This window comes from Acipenser ruthenus, chromosome 20, assembly GCF_902713425.1.
Source record: "Acipenser ruthenus chromosome 20, fAciRut3.2 maternal haplotype, whole genome shotgun sequence".
NCBI lineage: Eukaryota > Metazoa > Chordata > Actinopteri > Acipenseriformes > Acipenseridae > Acipenser > Acipenser ruthenus.
The window spans coordinates 25,264,044-25,282,198 of record NC_081208.1 but is presented as its reverse complement, the minus strand read 5'-3'; the positions used below and the strand labels follow the sequence as shown (position 1 = coordinate 25,282,198).

Sequence of the window (18,155 nt, the reverse complement as noted above, 5' to 3'; positions counted from 1 at the left end):
TTGGATAATTGGCTTTGACAACCATTAGGCTTTAGTACACACTCACTGGGAATGGAAATTAATTATGTATTCATGGAATCACTGCTTCTTTACAGTTTTGCTTGATCAGAAGTCAACCACAACAGTGGTGAAAATCATCAACCCATGGTAGGTTGCCCACATAAAATATCAGTTGCTGGTGAGCCCTATAAAAATGCTTGGCATTAAGTCTTTACCTAGGCTTTTTCATGTGGTAAACACAACAGTCACCCCACAACAGGTGTCAGAATACAATATTAGAGTAAGAAGTTGGCTAGTATTTCTCACAAATGTTGATTGGGCTCATCTCTATTAAAAGCACTAGTTCTATTATACTCATTCTGACAAAATGTTGAATGTTAATTCCTTTACTAGCAGATTTTTAGTATTATGCAAGATTATATTAAACTAAATATGTTTGTGGAAATAAACTGGCCAATTTTGCCTTCAGTGAATGTTTTTCAGTCAAGGCAGTGGTCTGAAATCCTGAGGTGTTCTAGCATATGGCTGAAAACAAAGTAATACATCTGGCTGATGTAACAGAGTGCAATACCTAGCAATAGTGCAGTAAAATGTGCAATGTTAAAGAAAATTCCAGAAATCACAAGATTCTGAAACCCAGTTTGGAGACCAGGCAAGAGCTTAACAAGGAGGGGGGAGGGGGAGTACAGAGGCTGTGGTTACATGACAGCAAAGATAATATTTACAGCACACTTTCTGGAGACCTGTGGATAAGTCAGAACTAGCAATGCTGTAATCTTTCTGCTCCAATCATCTAGAATCTTTATGTATCCTCCTAGCTGGGCAGGTTTTAACAAAAGGTGTGTATTACTGTAGCTTTTACATCAGTTCCTGGCCCTAGAGAGCTTCAAGCTCGAGTCCCTGCAGGAAACCTGACGCTGTGATGTGAATGCAGCTGACCTGCAGATCACTGCAATGAGGTGCTGAAGCCCAGGGGATGAGGCAAGGAGGATTCTGGGATATAACCAGCCAAGTTTACAGATGACAACATTGCAAATATATTGCATTTAATTTATAATCATATATTAACTACTTAAAAATAATAATAATAATAGATATATATTTTCAGACATTTATATTCTGAGATTCTGTATAGTACGCTTGTTTTTACTGCTGTTTCAAAGATGGCCCAAAGCAGGTGTGGTGACCAATTCAGGTATAACTACTTCTTGCAGGACTGCTTAAATTAGGGAACCTTTGGGAATATACCTGCATGAGAATTATCCAATGAAACTACCACATTTTGGCAAGGACGACTGTAGACCATTGACTATTAATAGTACATGTTCTATATTATTAAAAAGGAGGAGACAGCTTGAATACAAAATAAATCAGGATTGAGGCTTTGTAATTATGCACACCAATATTACAGAGGCAATAGATTGTTGACCATAATTAACTCTGCCTACAGATATGCTGCGATTATAGAAAATGTAATTTGTAGGAATCAACAAAGCAGTCTACTTAAGGGGAAGTGACCAATTTCCTATTTCTATTTTAACACATAGCACCTCATATCCCAGCATATTAGAATCGATATAGATGCATTTTAAAACCAGGCTTCATGTTCCCTGATCCCCTGGCTAGTTAAGATATGCCCTTCGAGTCTGGATGACTACCAGATAGGGTTGGCCGATATACCGGCATTGTTGTGACGATAAAAATATCTTTGCAAACAAATTATATTGTTCTTTTTTTTTTTTTTTGGTCCACCTTTATCTTGTGCATAACATTAACTGAAAGTATAAAGCTTTGGGCTGAACCATTTGAACTTCATAGGGTGGTCAATAGGTATACTTTCAGTTTTTAATTACAGAACTCCTATTATTTTATTGAATGTCAAGTAACCATTTAATCAATCAGGCGTCACGGTAAACGTTTAAAAAGGTTAATTTAAATTATGTTCGATGTACCCGATGTATAGACTCCAGTGTTTTGGACACAGGCTTCCCTTGCTAACAGTAAGCCATTTACCTTATTTTATTAATAATGTGAATGTACCCGCCTCTTACTTAGAGTGTTTAACTAGAGCTACTGTTCCATTGTAGTAAAGCAGCCTACAGACGAAGTGCCTTGTGTTGTTTCGCTGTCATTTGCCCTACTAGGGTGAGCCGCATTACACTAGCTATATTAAAAATGACTTCCTTTTAATATTGAATATTAAACTATATTTACTTGCCCAACGTTTCTGTTGTATGTTAAACATACTTTGTATATATACGTACATGGCGAAAGAGCAAGAAACTTATTATGATAACATATTTATGTATGTTTTTTTCCCCTCATTCATGGCTTTAATACTTGAAAAACCTTAGAAAGGAAAGCATGTTATGTTTAGCAAATTATTTAAAATGTACAGCATTAGAAGTATTTTGGGCCTGTAGTATTATACAAAAGCAGCTTCTAAAAAGTACTTTGTTCTATATTTTAACATAAAATTGCAAAAAAAAAAAAAAAAAAAAAAATTGTAGATTGTCTTGAACGTCTAAAATACCATGATATATTTTATGAGCTATATTGCCCACCCCCTACTACCAGGGATTTAAATAAAAGATTGAAATTAATCACTCGGCTTTATGGTTTCTACAGCTGGGTAGGTATGCAGTTAAAACAAGTCCTGTGGAATTACTGTTTGGAACACTACACTAATGAAACAGACCAAAATTTGCCACACTTCACACTTTATAAATGCATTTAGAAATTGCATTCCCTATTTAGAACAATGTAGACCATAATGTGTGTTTAAAGACAGTAAATGGTAGCCAAGCAAGGAACTTTCAAGCAACGTTTAACATACTGTGAAAGACAGCAACAACTTTCTTTTATAACAAATAAAAGGACCAATCAACTGAAGTTACACTTGTTACTAATTATAAGTGCTGGCAGCGGTGTGTTGTATTTAACTGTCTAAGCCACCTTGGACAGAAAGCTTTCAATTGCTTTAACCCAGGGAGAACTATGAAGGCTCAAAATCCTGTTCTTTCCTTTTGTTACCCCGACATGCATAACATACTTGGAGGATTTAAATTTAATATTTAGGACGGGTCTTGTTTATCAAACTGAGGTGCCTTTTCCCCGCTTTACAACAATTCTGTCGGAGCTTTGTTGCCTTATCTGTTCCTCTGGCTATAATCTGGAGTACTGAAGGTGTCAACATTTAAAGCTGTTGCTAACTGGACATTTCTCTCTGCTGAAGGGTATCCGGTTTACTTCAGTATCGCCCCCTCCCTCCTTAAAAGACAATAAAGACCTTTTCATAGTGGTAGGTTTGGAAATAATTGACTAGTTTCCCTAGTTTTCTGTTGACAAACACTGAGCTAGATTACAGTCGTTTTCTAACCACAACGTATTATGCTTCCCAGTTCATAAAATAGGGGATTGGGGGGGTGGGGGAAATAGTCTTATCAGTATTCAATTAGCATTTTTAGGAGCCAGGAACTCGGCTACTGATACTCTCTTAAATAATTCCCATTCACAACTTCAAAAGGGATGAAACTAGATCCAGGCTCACAGCTGAGTGACCAGGATTACAAAAGCAAATGGAACAAGACCTCTGCATATGAACACAGGGAGGCTAACAAGAAAAATAAAGTAGGCCTAACTCCATGTTAAACTAAATGCGGTTGCTGTTTATTGAAAAAAAAAAAATATATATATATATATATATATATATATATATATATATATAAAATGTCAGCTTAATTGACCTTTCAAGAGCAGCTAGAAAACAGGAGCTGATGCTTAGAAGGAAATCTACTTCCTGTGTGGCATGTCTGGTATAACAATATAATATTTACTTTTTTTTTTTAAGAAACAATGTTCAAACAATAATGCATAATCCACACTTAACAGCTTTTCCAGATGGGACTTTCAAAACGAGACAAAAAAAAAACAAATCTTACCAATGCAAATTACAATTCCAAGCATGAAGTCTTTCCAGCATACAAGTCGAAACTGATTCTGCGACTATTCCAGGCCAGCTGTAGCGAATCAAAGCCAGGAGAGGAGATGGGGAAACAGAAAACGCCATTGCTGTCGTTCTGAACTCAGTAATTCAGGAACACCTGGATCCGGTGCAACTCAAAACAGGTTTAACTGTTTTAGGTAATTAAGTATGGTTTTGGAAACCTTCAGGTAGAGCTGCAAGAATCCACCTGGATTACACTTCTGATTGAGTCTTTTCTTTACTTTGTCTGTATTCAGTGTCAGTTTAAAACACTGACTTCTATGTTTGGTAAATCCCAATGAAGGTGCACGGCACCGAAACGTTGATCTGACTTCTTCACTTTTTAATCTTGATGTTGCACAAATAAAAGTTTGGTGAACAAATCCTGAGCATGGATACATGTTGTATTTATATACTTCTGTTATCCAGCACCGGATTCTAGTGAGTTGCACAAGGCACCTTGATTTTACTGAACAGATCACAGAGCAGCAGGGCACTGCATGGTCTGGGAGCTAGGAGATGCTGCTTTCTGAATCCTGGCTCAGCAATGTAACAAATAAAGCACCATTTCACTCCAATTAATACTTAACTACTGTTTGGCCTTTGTTTTGTTTTACAAAAGTAAAGTAAGGCCTTCACAACATACAACCAAGGATAGCTGGTTGGTGCAAGCCAGGGCAATTCCCATATGGCCATTAAACAGTCAAACTCAAATGATAAACTTGCCACATTATCTTCTATTGGTTACAAAGAAACCCAGAAATGGCTGCCAAGAGAGCATCTGGCAATGTACAGACTAATCTTTTAAATTTAAGGTATTACTTACATTTTTTGTAAATTATCAAATAAGTGATGCTGCGCTCTTAATGCATGCACCAGACATTTAAATGCAGCAATCTAGTAAAGTTACAACAACAAAAATACACCAGTCGCCAAGGTATTGGCAGATTAGAAAAAACTGTGTTGTGGAATTTATAAAATGAATGCCAAGTCAACTTTGAGGTCAAGCGTGTACAGTACTTGTTGGGATGGTCATAAAAAACGCAAAGTTTACTGTTCAGAAGCATTTCAAGACAAACTTTCCCTGGCAAAAAATGTAATGATTTTTTTTCTTACAATTTTAGTGTTGCTAACCTAGTTTACTATTTACCACATTTACATATTTTTTTAGATTTAAATGCTATATTAAAAAATATATATACAGATTTGAACAGAAGCGATATTAGTTATTTATTGTCCTGTAATAGTGTGGTACGGGCAGCAGTGTGGAGTAGTGGTTAGGGCTCTGGACTCTTGACCGGAGAGTCGTGGGTTCAATCCCAGGTGGGGGACAGTGCTGCTGTACTCTTGAGCAAGGTACTTTACCTAGATTGCTCCAGTAAAAACCCAACTGTATGAATGGGTATGTATGTAAAAACAGAATGTGATATCTGTATACTGTGAAATAATGTATAATGTGAAATAATGTCATATCTTGTAACAACTGTAAGTCATCCTGGATAAGGGCGTCTGCTAAGAAATAAATAATAATAATAATAATAATAATAATAATAATAATAATAATAATAATAATAATACATGCACAATACATCGATTTGTGAAACTATTAAAACATGAAGATTGTCAAATGTTTATAATGACAGAAATGCAATGTATAGATTATCTGTACAATATTTTATTATTATTTTAAAATAAAATACAGACTGTAAATCTCATGGCAATGTGTATGTATGAATTCATTACAAAATGCATATACAAATTGACAGGTTATACACATACTTTAAAATGATGGGGTTCAGCAATTACAAAACTGAAAACACGTCAAGAAAAATCGGAATTCCACAAAGCAGCAGTAATAGTTGGCAATGATTTTGTATCTGTGATGCAACAAACTAAAACACCTGTACATCAGGAGTTGGATTCAGCTGATAGAGAAAGAGTGGAAAAACATGCAGAAGCTTTTTTTATATTTGAATAACTCCCAAATATTGATTTTCATAGTTGTACACTTAGTGTGTTACTTAAATTTGCCAGCAAATGTGTTCCAAACTGCACTGAAAGGAACATATCCTTAAAGTATGTTATGCATTTGTTGAGGTGATGTCACAGGGAACCTTTTGTGAAGAATTTAGTGAACCAGTCAAGCCACAAGGCTAGATCTGCCTCTGTTAAATCACCATTTTGATTGATTGTGTTCACTGTTAAATTAAACCAAAATCCTACAAGTTATATTCTACTTTTTTGTGTGTGTGTGTGTGTGTTGTGCGACAGGGAGGGGGAAAAATAAATTGTTAAGAAGGACAAGTTGATTTTTGTAGCATTTTGTCCCATGGACACAAGTTTTTTTCAAAAATTGCACACCCCTGTATACAGGAGTTTACTCACTGTACCCCCCCCCCCCCAGTCCAACAACAGCTAAGACAATTAGGTCAGTGGTTAGCTTATGAATTTGATGTAAAGGACTTCTCTCATCATTACAACACTGGCACGCCCCAGTACTCAAAACAGAGAGAGAGATTCTGCTTGGTTGTATGCTCTCTCTCTCATCTGCTCTGAAAACACTGTGTTTCCAACTGTCTGCATTGACTTGAATAGGTGTTCATTTTACTATGCAGCAAGGTGCTTTTTTTATAACTGTATATCTCATGGGAGATCAGAATATTTGTAGACTTTGCCCATAAAATGCAATTCTAATTAGCTGCACTCCCTTATTCACCCTTTTTAATCTCACATCTGCACATTCATTTACAAACCCAGCGCAACCTCCGAGCCAAAACAACCATCAAAAGCGATTTCAAATCACACTGCCACCACTGAGAGAGCCTTGACCTCTCGGCGACTCCTGATGAGCAAGCTCAGAATGAAAGAGGGGTGGGGGGTTGGAGCATCTGTTGGTGGAAATGACCATTCCCTTCAGGTCCAGAAGCAAGCATGGGTACCTGCCTCTTGTTGCTAGTATTTATTGTGCTAGGGTGCAGGAGTAGCTTATTGCTGAGTTAAGCTGCACTGTCTCTATGTTGTACGAACTACGGTTCTACCACGTTTAATCTATACAGCTTCAGTGCTTGTCGCGATACAGGTTCAAGCACCTGTGGGCAAGTAGCTTACATAAATGGTTTTACACTATTTTGCTCTTCAATAAAAATTAGTATCAAGCCAAAAAGTGCAACTTTATTACGGCATTCAAATAACACAATGTAATCTTCAAATAGAAATAAATAAAATCTGGTAAACCTGGCAGTTTGTACACAAAATCAAAATGGACTGACAGTGCATTTACCACCGTCAACAGCATCAACACTCAATTTCCATTCACCTGTCCCATTTATTCCAGCTACCAATCATTCAATTACACACATTGGTTTGAAAAAAATTTCTGCCTTTGCAAATGTAATCATTCATCGTGATGGCAACACTGTATTGAGTCAGTTTGTGGACCAGGTATTAATAGAGTATGTTAGGGTAGGGAGTGCTGGACAGAAAAAAGACCAAATTGGTAATCCAGACAGAACCGGATACAAAAACACAGGTTACCATTGAATGCCACACTAAGCAACGACATAGGAGGGATTTTAATGACAGAATTATTCAATAATGTAGAACTCTGTGTAAAACAGCAAATATTTAGCAGATCTTTGTGTTGAAGATCTCAAAAATGGGAAAGAAATGAAAATATTTAAAGGGTATACTGCAATTAAAGTTCTAGTTCCAAAGGCTTCCATTTATTTTCAGCATACATTTGCAAACAAGCAACAATATGGGGCAAATTAAAAACACACACAGAAAATGTCACACCGGCAGAGGTAGTAGATTAAACCCAGTTAAGCAGAAACAAGTAACTAAAACATATTTTAACATTAATCCACACCAACAGCTCCGCAATTCAGACTGAAGATGCTGGACTGTTTACTGCTAATTATTAGGCATTTTACTGGCATTATTATTACATTATTAATAAACAGTCCCAAATGTAAGTAAGTATAACAAACATTCAAAGAATCAAAAGATCTTTGGAACAAAAAAAAAGAGAGACTCAAGTCAAAACGTTGCCAATGCAAACTAGCCAATATAAACCATATTTCAGCTCTGTTTACATCGGATTGCCCTGGAGGTAGAAATCTTGACATCAATTGTACAAGGCTAATTAGCAATCATTTCTAATGTAAGCGGAATGCTACAGTAGGGTTATAAAGTATAGCAGCTGTTTGCCATCAAAGAAGTGATCAGAAATGAAAGACTATAGAAAATTCGGATTACTTCCAAGGCCAGTGTCAATGTAATTTGATCTTGCTTGTTCTTAGAGGGAGGAAGGAAAGACAGACAGTTTAAAAAACTTTGTGACCATTTTTCTATTTTTTTAATCTCAGCACAAGTGTCAAGTACTGTACCAGATTTCAGGAGAACTGAATTGCATGCAGACAAGTAACACAATTCTAAATAAAACACCACAGGAGGGGGATTTAGCTCTGACCCAGTTTCTGCAAGTGAATATAAAAGCAGAAAGCACACAGTACAGTCTGCTTAAGCCCAAACTGTATCAAAACAAAATGTAAGAGGACACTAGCTGGGCACAGCCAGGCTTCTCCTGTACCACACTATTACAGGACTTATCCAAATGTACTGTAGCCTGTTCTTATGAGTGTAGTTATTCCTCACTGCCGACGTCCCCTGGTGCATACAAACAGCAGACCCTTTCATACAGTAATGCAACAAAATCAGGACAACAGCTTAAAAGGGATAATACAGCATGACAAACAGTAAGTGAGTCAGTCTGATATAAAACAGAAATGTGAAACACTGAGAGCCCGCAGACAAGTCTTGAACACAGTCGTCATACCTATGCACTGCTTCCTGATATGCTCAGCCTTAGATTGCGTAACACAGATAATTATTTGTTGTTCTCATCTTAATTTGATCCAGTGGATAAACGTTTTGTCGGCAGCTTATGCAAGTAAAAAAATTAAGTAACATCGGGGTGCATAAACAGTTGGGCTGCTCATTTCAATTCTCTAAAATCAAACCTGTGTTATTATGCAGTCACAGTGAAAGTGAGTGAAATTCCTGCCAGCTGAGTTTTTTTTTATGTTTTTTTTTTTTTAAATACATACAGTCTATGGATCATAAGTAAATGTACTAAAATAAACATAACTGGCATTTTCTGCCTTTAAAAAATTAGACCACCAGACATTTCTACATAAATGTTAGAGAGCAGATTATATGCATCATTATACATGTTTCATAGCGTCTGGCATATTCTTGTACATACTGTAGCTGGAAATACAAACACCTCAAATCATGTATCTAAAGCGTGCCCAGCTGTTTTAGACCAAAAACAACAACTTTTTCTATGAAAGAAAAGACAAAAGGCCAGCATGAGCAGCGTGTTTTTGAAGGAAGCTATAGTTAATCACGCATCAGACAGAAGTCAGAATGTAACCAGTCTTGTTTATCAAAACATTCCATAAACACTCAAAACGCAAGAGCCAAATCTGAATAAAAGAAACAAAACACATTTATTTCAGCACAGAACTCCACCTTTAAAAAATATTCCTAGTTCTTTTTAAAACAATGACAGCAAGAAAAGAAACTGTAAATATTTACCGATTCCATGGTTGTCTTCAGTGGGGCGAGTATTATATCCAACAAAATGTCTGGAGTGGTGTGGCTATGAATATCCTGAAAAAAAAAATAAAAAAAGGAAAATGGGTCAGGGGTAAATTACCTTGGAGAAACCAGTTTCTCCTTTTTAATGTGTTCTGCTACAATGTCAATAAGCATTCTTCCCATTTCAGTTTTAACTTGTACTGTAGGCACTGTTTATCTATAAGCATTTTCCATATAGGCCTGTGTCCCAGACTCTGCTTGAATTTAAATAGAAAATCAAGATTTCTTTGTCTAATACATGCGGTTGGGAATACAATATTTAAAGTCTGACAACTATAAAGGTTTCACAGAAACTCAAGCTGTGCCACAATGAGTTTTCTCGTCACGTGCTTGCCCCCACCCTACAATCGTTTCATGAAAAATGTGTCATTCATCCAAGAGGTGTTTTAAAAATAATTTTCACAACAGACCCTACCGCTCAACTGAAGAAAAGCAGTAGGAGTAAATACAATTAATCTCACCATGTAAAAATATTCAGTACTCACATGAACTCATGGTGCACACTTTTTTTAGTGTGGGTCTTAATTACATTTAAAAGAAAGCATCAACATACCTACTGTTAGAACACTTTAAACCCTCACAAAAACAAAGGCCTATATCCTGGCAACACACAATTTCAACTGGTATGACAATTTGTATTTTAAAAGCTGTCAACTGTTGGAGACTGGATCTTGCCGATTAAGCTCTGTGTATAGTACAACACAAGTGCCTCTAGTTCATTAGGTATGGTTGATATACAGCACTGGGTGATAACAGAGCAGAGACTAAGCAGAGTATGTTTTTCATTTCCTTTGCCTGCTTTGTTAACTGCACTACAGATAAAAGGCAGTATGGTAGGAAACTGTTTAAGTTTGCTCAGTAGGCAGATAATGTTCACGACAGTTTATTGACACAGTCAGAAAACCAATGCATGCATCTCTTAGGATATTAGTTACAGACTGAAAAAACTAAAATAGAAAAACACCTTGGAAGCTCAATACACACTCTTCCAGTCAGGTAGAACATTTGATAATGAAGAATAATGAAGTATATGTGTACACACACACTATATATATATATATATATACGCTACTGCAAATGTTTAGAAATGCTAGAATACTATTAATGATTAAGGCCATGATTCTAAACTCAGTGTGTGTCTGGGGACAGATCAGACCACTTCACTTCACAACAGGAATGCAGAAAATCTAACTGATCCATTAAGCCAGTGTTCAGGATTCTGAAAGGTGCATCGAGGATGTGATCTTACCAAGAAAATACCCAAATTCTAAATCATACTTAATTATGGGTGCAAATTAAAATTTTTGTTGTGAATGAGAAAAAATAAAATACCAAAAGAAAGCTACCCTTTTATCACAAAAGAGAAATATATAGTTTAACAGCTATAATTAATAGTAATCAAGCACATCGTAGAACAAAACACTTGTGGATTTGATCCCTCCAGAAGATCAACAAAGTATGGTTGCAACAGTGTGCAACTTCTGTCAATTCATTGTTTTTATTTTCTTTTTGTTCCGTAGGGTTCCAATTTGAACTGGACAATACATATAATCTTTATGTATAAAACATTTTAGAAATAGTTTATTACAATATTATTTGTACACCTATTTGAAAGCGATTGTGATTTTGAAACTGAAGACACAACTCTAGCTGCTACAAGGTTGCATATCCGGTCCTAAAACCATCTCATCACTTCATAAGATTTTTTTTTTCTAGATTAGATTAATAATTTAATGTTTTTGTTGTCCTAACATGACAGCAAATGTCAAGAGATTAGCCACTAGCGACCTGGATGCCTTGAGGTAAATTAAACAGGACTATTTATTTTAGGGCTTGGAATACTATGGCCTGGAGCAAACTCCGCCTTGCAGTTAAGTATCCATGGATGATACAGAAGCACTATGTATCAACAGATCCAATCTCCTATGTTGCTGAGCACTTAAATTGCACCACTTGACAAAATCCCAATTACGCCTGGATCCTCTCTCCTGGCAGTAGGCATTTCAGTATTCAATCAAACAAAAACTTCTGAAGTGCATGTGGTTTAAACAGGCTATACTAATTTAACACAAAAATAACTTTTTAGAATTGTTATTGGAGCAATTCATGTATTTCAACAATTGGTATTAGATTTTTGTACTCAAGATACTGAATGAAAACAGTTTTTATTAAAATGTAACTTTTAAATGAGTAATTACTAAACAACCTAGCCTTGTTTTGTGCCAACATGGCTGTACATAAGTATGCTGTTCTTGCCATCCCAGTTCCAGTATGTAGATGTATAAAAGTATCTTTTGCTCCATCAACTTCCTGCCCGCCTCCATCACAAACACATAAAACAATAAAACAAGCTCATTTTGGTAAATCTGAAGCAGTTGTATTGTATCACCAAAGCAGTATTTGCAGTTATTTTTACTCCAAGTTTCTTTGTGCAAGTTACCTGTAGTTCTTTTCTATGGAATTTAGCCAAATGTTTTTTTCGGGTGCTCTACCACAAGAGCCAGAATAACTTTTCTGATTATTTTTTTTCTGCCTCAGTAGGTTACGTTACGTGAAGTACTGTGAATCCCCAATTATATTTGAATTTACTTTTTTCAATAAGCCCAGTTTTGTTTTTATTTTCCTTGAGAAGGTTCCATCCATCCTTTAAACGTTGCTGATTAGTTTAAAAATAGAGAAATATAAATAAATGCAATAAAATGCACATTAGGCATGTGACTTCATTTACAGCCGGTTTCCCAAGCCCTTATTCACACTCATTTTCAATACCTTACCTAAGGTAACATTAGTCCAAGATTAGTTCTAATCTGGGTCTAGGAAACTAGTCATATATGTTTCTATTACCATGTGTTTATAAATAATAAATCACATTTCCTTGATTGAGGATGATGTGCTTTTCTCTACGTGTTTATTTGTTATTGTATTTATATTGTTACTATTAGTTATTTTTATAATTTTATTTTTTGTATAATGATTAATACATGCAGGTTATCTCAAATTTTGCTCAACATTTTAGCCAAGATGTGTTTAAGTGACCAGTTAAATGTGTATACTCCTCATTTTCACAGGATGTTTGCACAGCATTGACCTTGAAATGGAAACTTTGCAAAGCTCTGCGTTGCGTGCTTTGTAGTTTTCAAAGCTTTGAACAGCAGTTTAAGATTCTACTGTTCAGTGTTCATATTTTTCCCCAATCAAAAGGGGGGAAAAAAGCCTACGTAGACTGTAGGGACATTCCAAAGTATTCAGATTGTTCTAGAGTAGACTGCATATTTATACAATTGTTGTAGTATTCTTGCCTAATTTTTGGTATTGTATACATGGACATATACCTTCAAAGTAAACATGTGGCAGTGAAAAATAACTTCCTCAAAAGTGTGTCTTGTCTATAGTCAAAGCCGTTAAGACACTTCACCCTGAAGAGGTAAATGATTGTTTGGAGGGTAGAACAAATTCTCCTGCAACATTTCGGGATCCATTCACAGAGATACGATTAATCTTGCTACCAAGGTGAGATGCATTAAAATGTGTTTTGTTAAGAGATTGTGTGTTTGTGTCAATTCTACAAAGCACCGATGATTGCAAACACCAATATATATTAGGGCTGTCACTCAATTAAAATATTTGAGCGGTTAATTTATAGGCATTAGTTGATTACATCGGTAGATTAATCGGAGCACATTTTAAAATAAAGATAATAGTCTTAAAGCGGGTCCTGCACAATAATACTCTGATGCAGACTAAAACTGAAAAGTAGAAAACAGAAGTTAAATTGCACACAACTGTACTAGTACTTACATAATGCGTTGGAGCGTTTCGTTGTTTACCTCCAAAGAATATCGACTTTTTAATATCTGTCACAGCAGCACTGAAATCGTGTGCTATTTTATTCCTATTAACATCCTTTCCAGCAGTGAAAAGACACATCTCTCAAAAAAAAAAAATTGTAAACACACTTGCTGTAGCCTTTTGCATTGGCGCTGTCCACATGACTGATGTTGATGAAACTGATCAGGGCGAGTAAGCAGTCAGGGTGGATATGTAACACATTATATATATATATTTTCTCTTCAGATTTTTACATTGATTTTAATTGTGTTTGATCATTTCCTGTCCAAAAAGTATTAAATATCTAAGTGTTTTCTCATGGCTCTAACCAAGAATAATAATAATAATAATAATAATAATAATAATAATAATAATAATACAACAACAACTGTGTATCAAATATGATGTCAAAATCTCACTTGGTCATAACCTGGAAACCCTGAATGTTGCTGTACCCCTTCATTTGGTTGTGTGCTTTACTGGCCGCCTTTAACACCAGCCTAGTTAAAGAATTCCCCATGGCACCCAACATATTTTTTTATGAAACTTCTGCACATCCTCCAATGTGTGACAGTGATTATCGCAGTTGGATCTAACTACAAAAAAGCAACATCTTTGTTTTGGAATTGGTTTTGCAAATTAGCCATTACAGACCAATTATGTAACCTCCATATTAGCCAGGACCTGCCCCTCCCCCACACTTCAGTCATACACAAGGAAATGTTGAGATTGTACAAGCACAAGCACAAGCACTATTTACTGTAGGAAAAATAAGGCTAGGAAACAAAGTTACTAAAACAATTATATAAAAAAAAATGTAAACAGTAACATAAAAAAAACAAGCATTCCAGTATTACTAGCCTCAAGTTTAGAACAGTGTTTCCTTTAATGCAATTACTGCTTTTGTTTTTGGAAGCATATCCAAACCCACACAGATGACACATTTGCAGGAGGAAAAATCTTATGTAACCAAAGGATTTTTTTTTTTGCAAGATAATAAATGCAACAAAAGTGCATAAAGCATATTTTTATAGACTGATACCATACCGATGTTAACTAACAAAGAAAACTATTAACCAATTTCAATAAAATAAATTTGCAGCAATCGACTACAATTACTTTTTTTTTTTTTTTTTTAAAGGATACCAAGGAACACAGGGAAGAAGCGTCTCCTCTACTAGCAGATTGTCTTTCCTGTTAAATGAAGACTGTGTATAATCCACTGAAAGACAGAGTTTGAGATGACTAGTGGATTGCTTTGAATACAGATACTAACTAAAAAAGCAGGTCTTCAACCCAGTAATGCCCAAATTTAGCATTTATGCAACTAAAAACTAAATCACAATACTCACTCGGGAGACTCCTGTGGCTTGATTTGATTGAGGCCAGATTAGAATGAGGATTTCTTGTGCCAGTAGATATATAAAAAATGCAAACATAAATAAACAATCAGTGATGTATGCATGCTGTGGTAAGTAAATCAATGTATTATTATTATTATGATGATGTTTTAGGCAGGGATTTCCGCATTGTGTGTTTCACAGATACTGTATCAAACCTTCATTACTAACAAGATGCAATGCGTGATGCTGCAGCTGTCACTGGATATAAAAAATTAAGACAGTTTTCATAAACTCGCATCTAGTTTATATAGATTACATTCCACAGTACTGTAATCTGTTTGGAATAAATATTTCAGTAACACCCCTGTAGTATGTTAAACTTGCTTTAGGCGAGTGTTGTGGTTTTTTTTTTTTTTTCTCCTGACGCTACCAACCCTTCGCTTGTTGTGCACAAGCTTTTACTTAACTGCAGTGATATTAAAATAATTACATTGGGGGGAGAGGAATGGAGCGAAAATGTATGTGGGCGGTACAATCATCGATATTTGTGTGCCCAATTAATCGATTGCTATTTGGAGGCATAACTGACAGACCTCGTAGGTAAGCTTTTGCTATAGGTATAAGGTGACAGTTACTAGTTTGATCTGAAAATGGGGTGCAATAGGAAAACATTTAGTGAGTATTGTGCACAATACCCTGACTGACAGCTGAAGTCTTCGCAGCAGGATGAAACAGGCCCGTCTGTCTTGCATTCCAGTAACTCAGCTGAGAGGGGTGGAGCTCAGAGTCCGAATAATGAGTGCACGCTAGTTCTGTTCAACTAGCTAATGTTTTGTTCTGTGCATATTATCTTTACTCGTAAATGTATGCTATAAAAGTCTGTGTACAATTTTCTACGGTTTATTTGAGAAATGTTTTAATTTGTGTAGGATCTTTATCTTCACAAGGTATAGCTCCGCTGTAACCAAACATTATTTCAATTAGAATGTTGGTAACCATGGTTTTGTTGCATGTCGTAAATGAGATATTTCTCAATGGCATAAAAATTTAACTTTTTTAAAGCATAAAATAAAGGTCGATTTCACTTATTCTCTGCTTGAATTGAAAAATAAAGAAAGATCGAAAAAAACAAAAAAACCCTGTTAAATTATTTCTAAAATAAACCTCAATATTAATTGTCAATTTGGCAAAAAAATAAAAATCGAATCGTAGCAAGCCTACTTATCATTTTTAAAATGCATTGAGGCAATAGGTGCCTGATCTAAAAACATTTAAACACTGAGAAAAAAAAAGTTTAATTCTACTTAACTGGTTTCAGTCTGGGATTTTTCTTTTTTAAATGCCCACAAACCAAGCAGTGAAACAATAAACAAATCTGGCACAGGTAGAAGATATGAGCTAAGTGTCAGAACCAAACACACAGAGTAAGTTGAATCTCAGATCTCTCCAATAAAGACCAGGTTCATGAGGAGAGTCATGCTGATCAGACAAGGTGATAGCCAATGGGACTGAATATTAGTTCATGACAAGGGTTGCTGTTCTTTTGTTCCCTGCAGCATTAAATCATCTCCATCGTGGGTCCCCAAGCGGCTCACCTAGTAGAAGAGCAGTTGCGTGGTACGCAGGGCGAGTCATACAGCGCAGGTTCGCGTCCTGGCTGTCTGAAGTACGCTGGTCTTTGCTGGGGACTCCGAAGAGAGCGTCACATTGGCATTTATCAAATAACTTCTTTTTTACAATCTTTTTTAAAAGGCACAGAATAATAGCACTGTATTGCACTAATTAACCTACTGTGTCATACTTTGCATTTAGTTTTGCCAAGTGGTGATTACAGCACACAGATATTCCAACAGCCTGGATTTTTTTTTCCAAGTAGAAACTGCAAAGGGCAAGCAAAGTTCAAAGCACAGGGGTTTTTTTTTACATTACACTTCATGCAACGCAACCAATTCTATGTCTGTGCAGAATTCTCTCAAACAGATTAGACTACGGGTAGCGGTTTTGCTTGTCAAGGGCCTGTCTGAATAATATAAAAGCAAAGAAATAATATTAACACAACTTATGAGTAAGGCTACGATTTTGTCACAGAGTTCACGAAAATCATTAAAATCATGAATTAAAAAACAAACAATAAAACAGGTCTGTGTACCAATAACTTAGTGTATGTTCTATACAGCAGAAACCTAAAGTCACATGAACTAAATAGGGCAGTCATATTAAACTTGAAGTCAATGTCAACACCACATTTAAGGCTTTGTAATCTGCAATTACAAAAGGGTTCATTTTTTTTTGCGTCATACCCACCTACCACAATGAAGTTAACTATTCTTACTGTAGGAAAGGTATGGCTTCTGGCAGTAGTTCTTTCACAAAACCCCAGGGCCTTTTATTCTTTGTTTTTGTGACCAGCAAATATATCTTGGTCAGCATTTGTTTTAAAAATAAAAAAACAATTATAATAAAATAAAATAAAAATTCACTCCAAGGCAGTACCACTGAACTTCTGTGAACCAAAGATTCTTGACTGTAAGCTTTCCTGTATGGTAACTAAGTGAACTAGTTTTGTTAGAAAGCTGAAGTTTATTGACCTGAAGTTACTTTATTTACCTGTGTCATCATTGTAATATTTATTTTTTTGTGGTGAACCTAGCCTTTGGGTATGCACTTAATATAGACAGCTGATGTACTGTACATTGATTTCATGTGCTGCACATATGAAAAGTGCCCCACCCTACCAATCACAAACACGCTTTAAAACTGTCCGTTCATTCATAGCAACACAGGAATGACAGCGTCCAGCCCCCTCTGCCAATATTGATATAAAATACGAGACTACACAACAAAGCCCTTTCGTCATACTGTTTTTGTAGAGAAGTCATTGTATTATTGGAGCCCTGGCAGCACAGATGCCTGCATACCATCACTAAAAATCTCGCCAGTGTCCACAGTTTCTCCCACAACCAAGTCCCTGAAATTTGTATTTTTCATCTCATTGAAAACCTGTCTGCCCTAGACAAGTGGATATGTATGTAATAATGATGGTAAAAAAATTACTGCCAATGTAAAAGGATGCAAATTAGTGTGAAGTAGCAGCAGCCGCCACCACCGCCATGGTTGCACAACACTATTAGAATATTGGCAGTGAAATTGCATTATTTAGTGGAAGTGTTAGTTTGTCCACCTCCCCCCCAAAAATCCTACACAATATAAAGAAATACACACACAATTTTCAAGCAGCAGCTAAACGATCTAGGCATATTAGAACTAAACAAATAGAATAATTTAATAGCAACAACGAATATTATACCGTATGCAACGTATTACAGACTTTGTAA

The 18,155-nt window shown here is 35.9% G+C and overlaps 1 protein-coding gene across 2 annotated transcripts in view; it reads right to left on the bottom strand.

Moving 5' to 3' along the window:
* The window catches only part of ankrd11 (ankyrin repeat domain 11), an 80,451-nt gene that overhangs the window by 55,993 nt on the left and 6,303 nt on the right, over nt 1–18,155 (bottom strand). For both annotated transcript variants that reach the window (XM_058993733.1, XM_034042354.3), the window contains exon 2: nt 9,587–9,661. The gene's annotated coding sequence lies outside the window, so the exon portion shown is untranslated. The remainder of the gene's footprint in view (nt 1–9,586; nt 9,662–18,155) is intronic.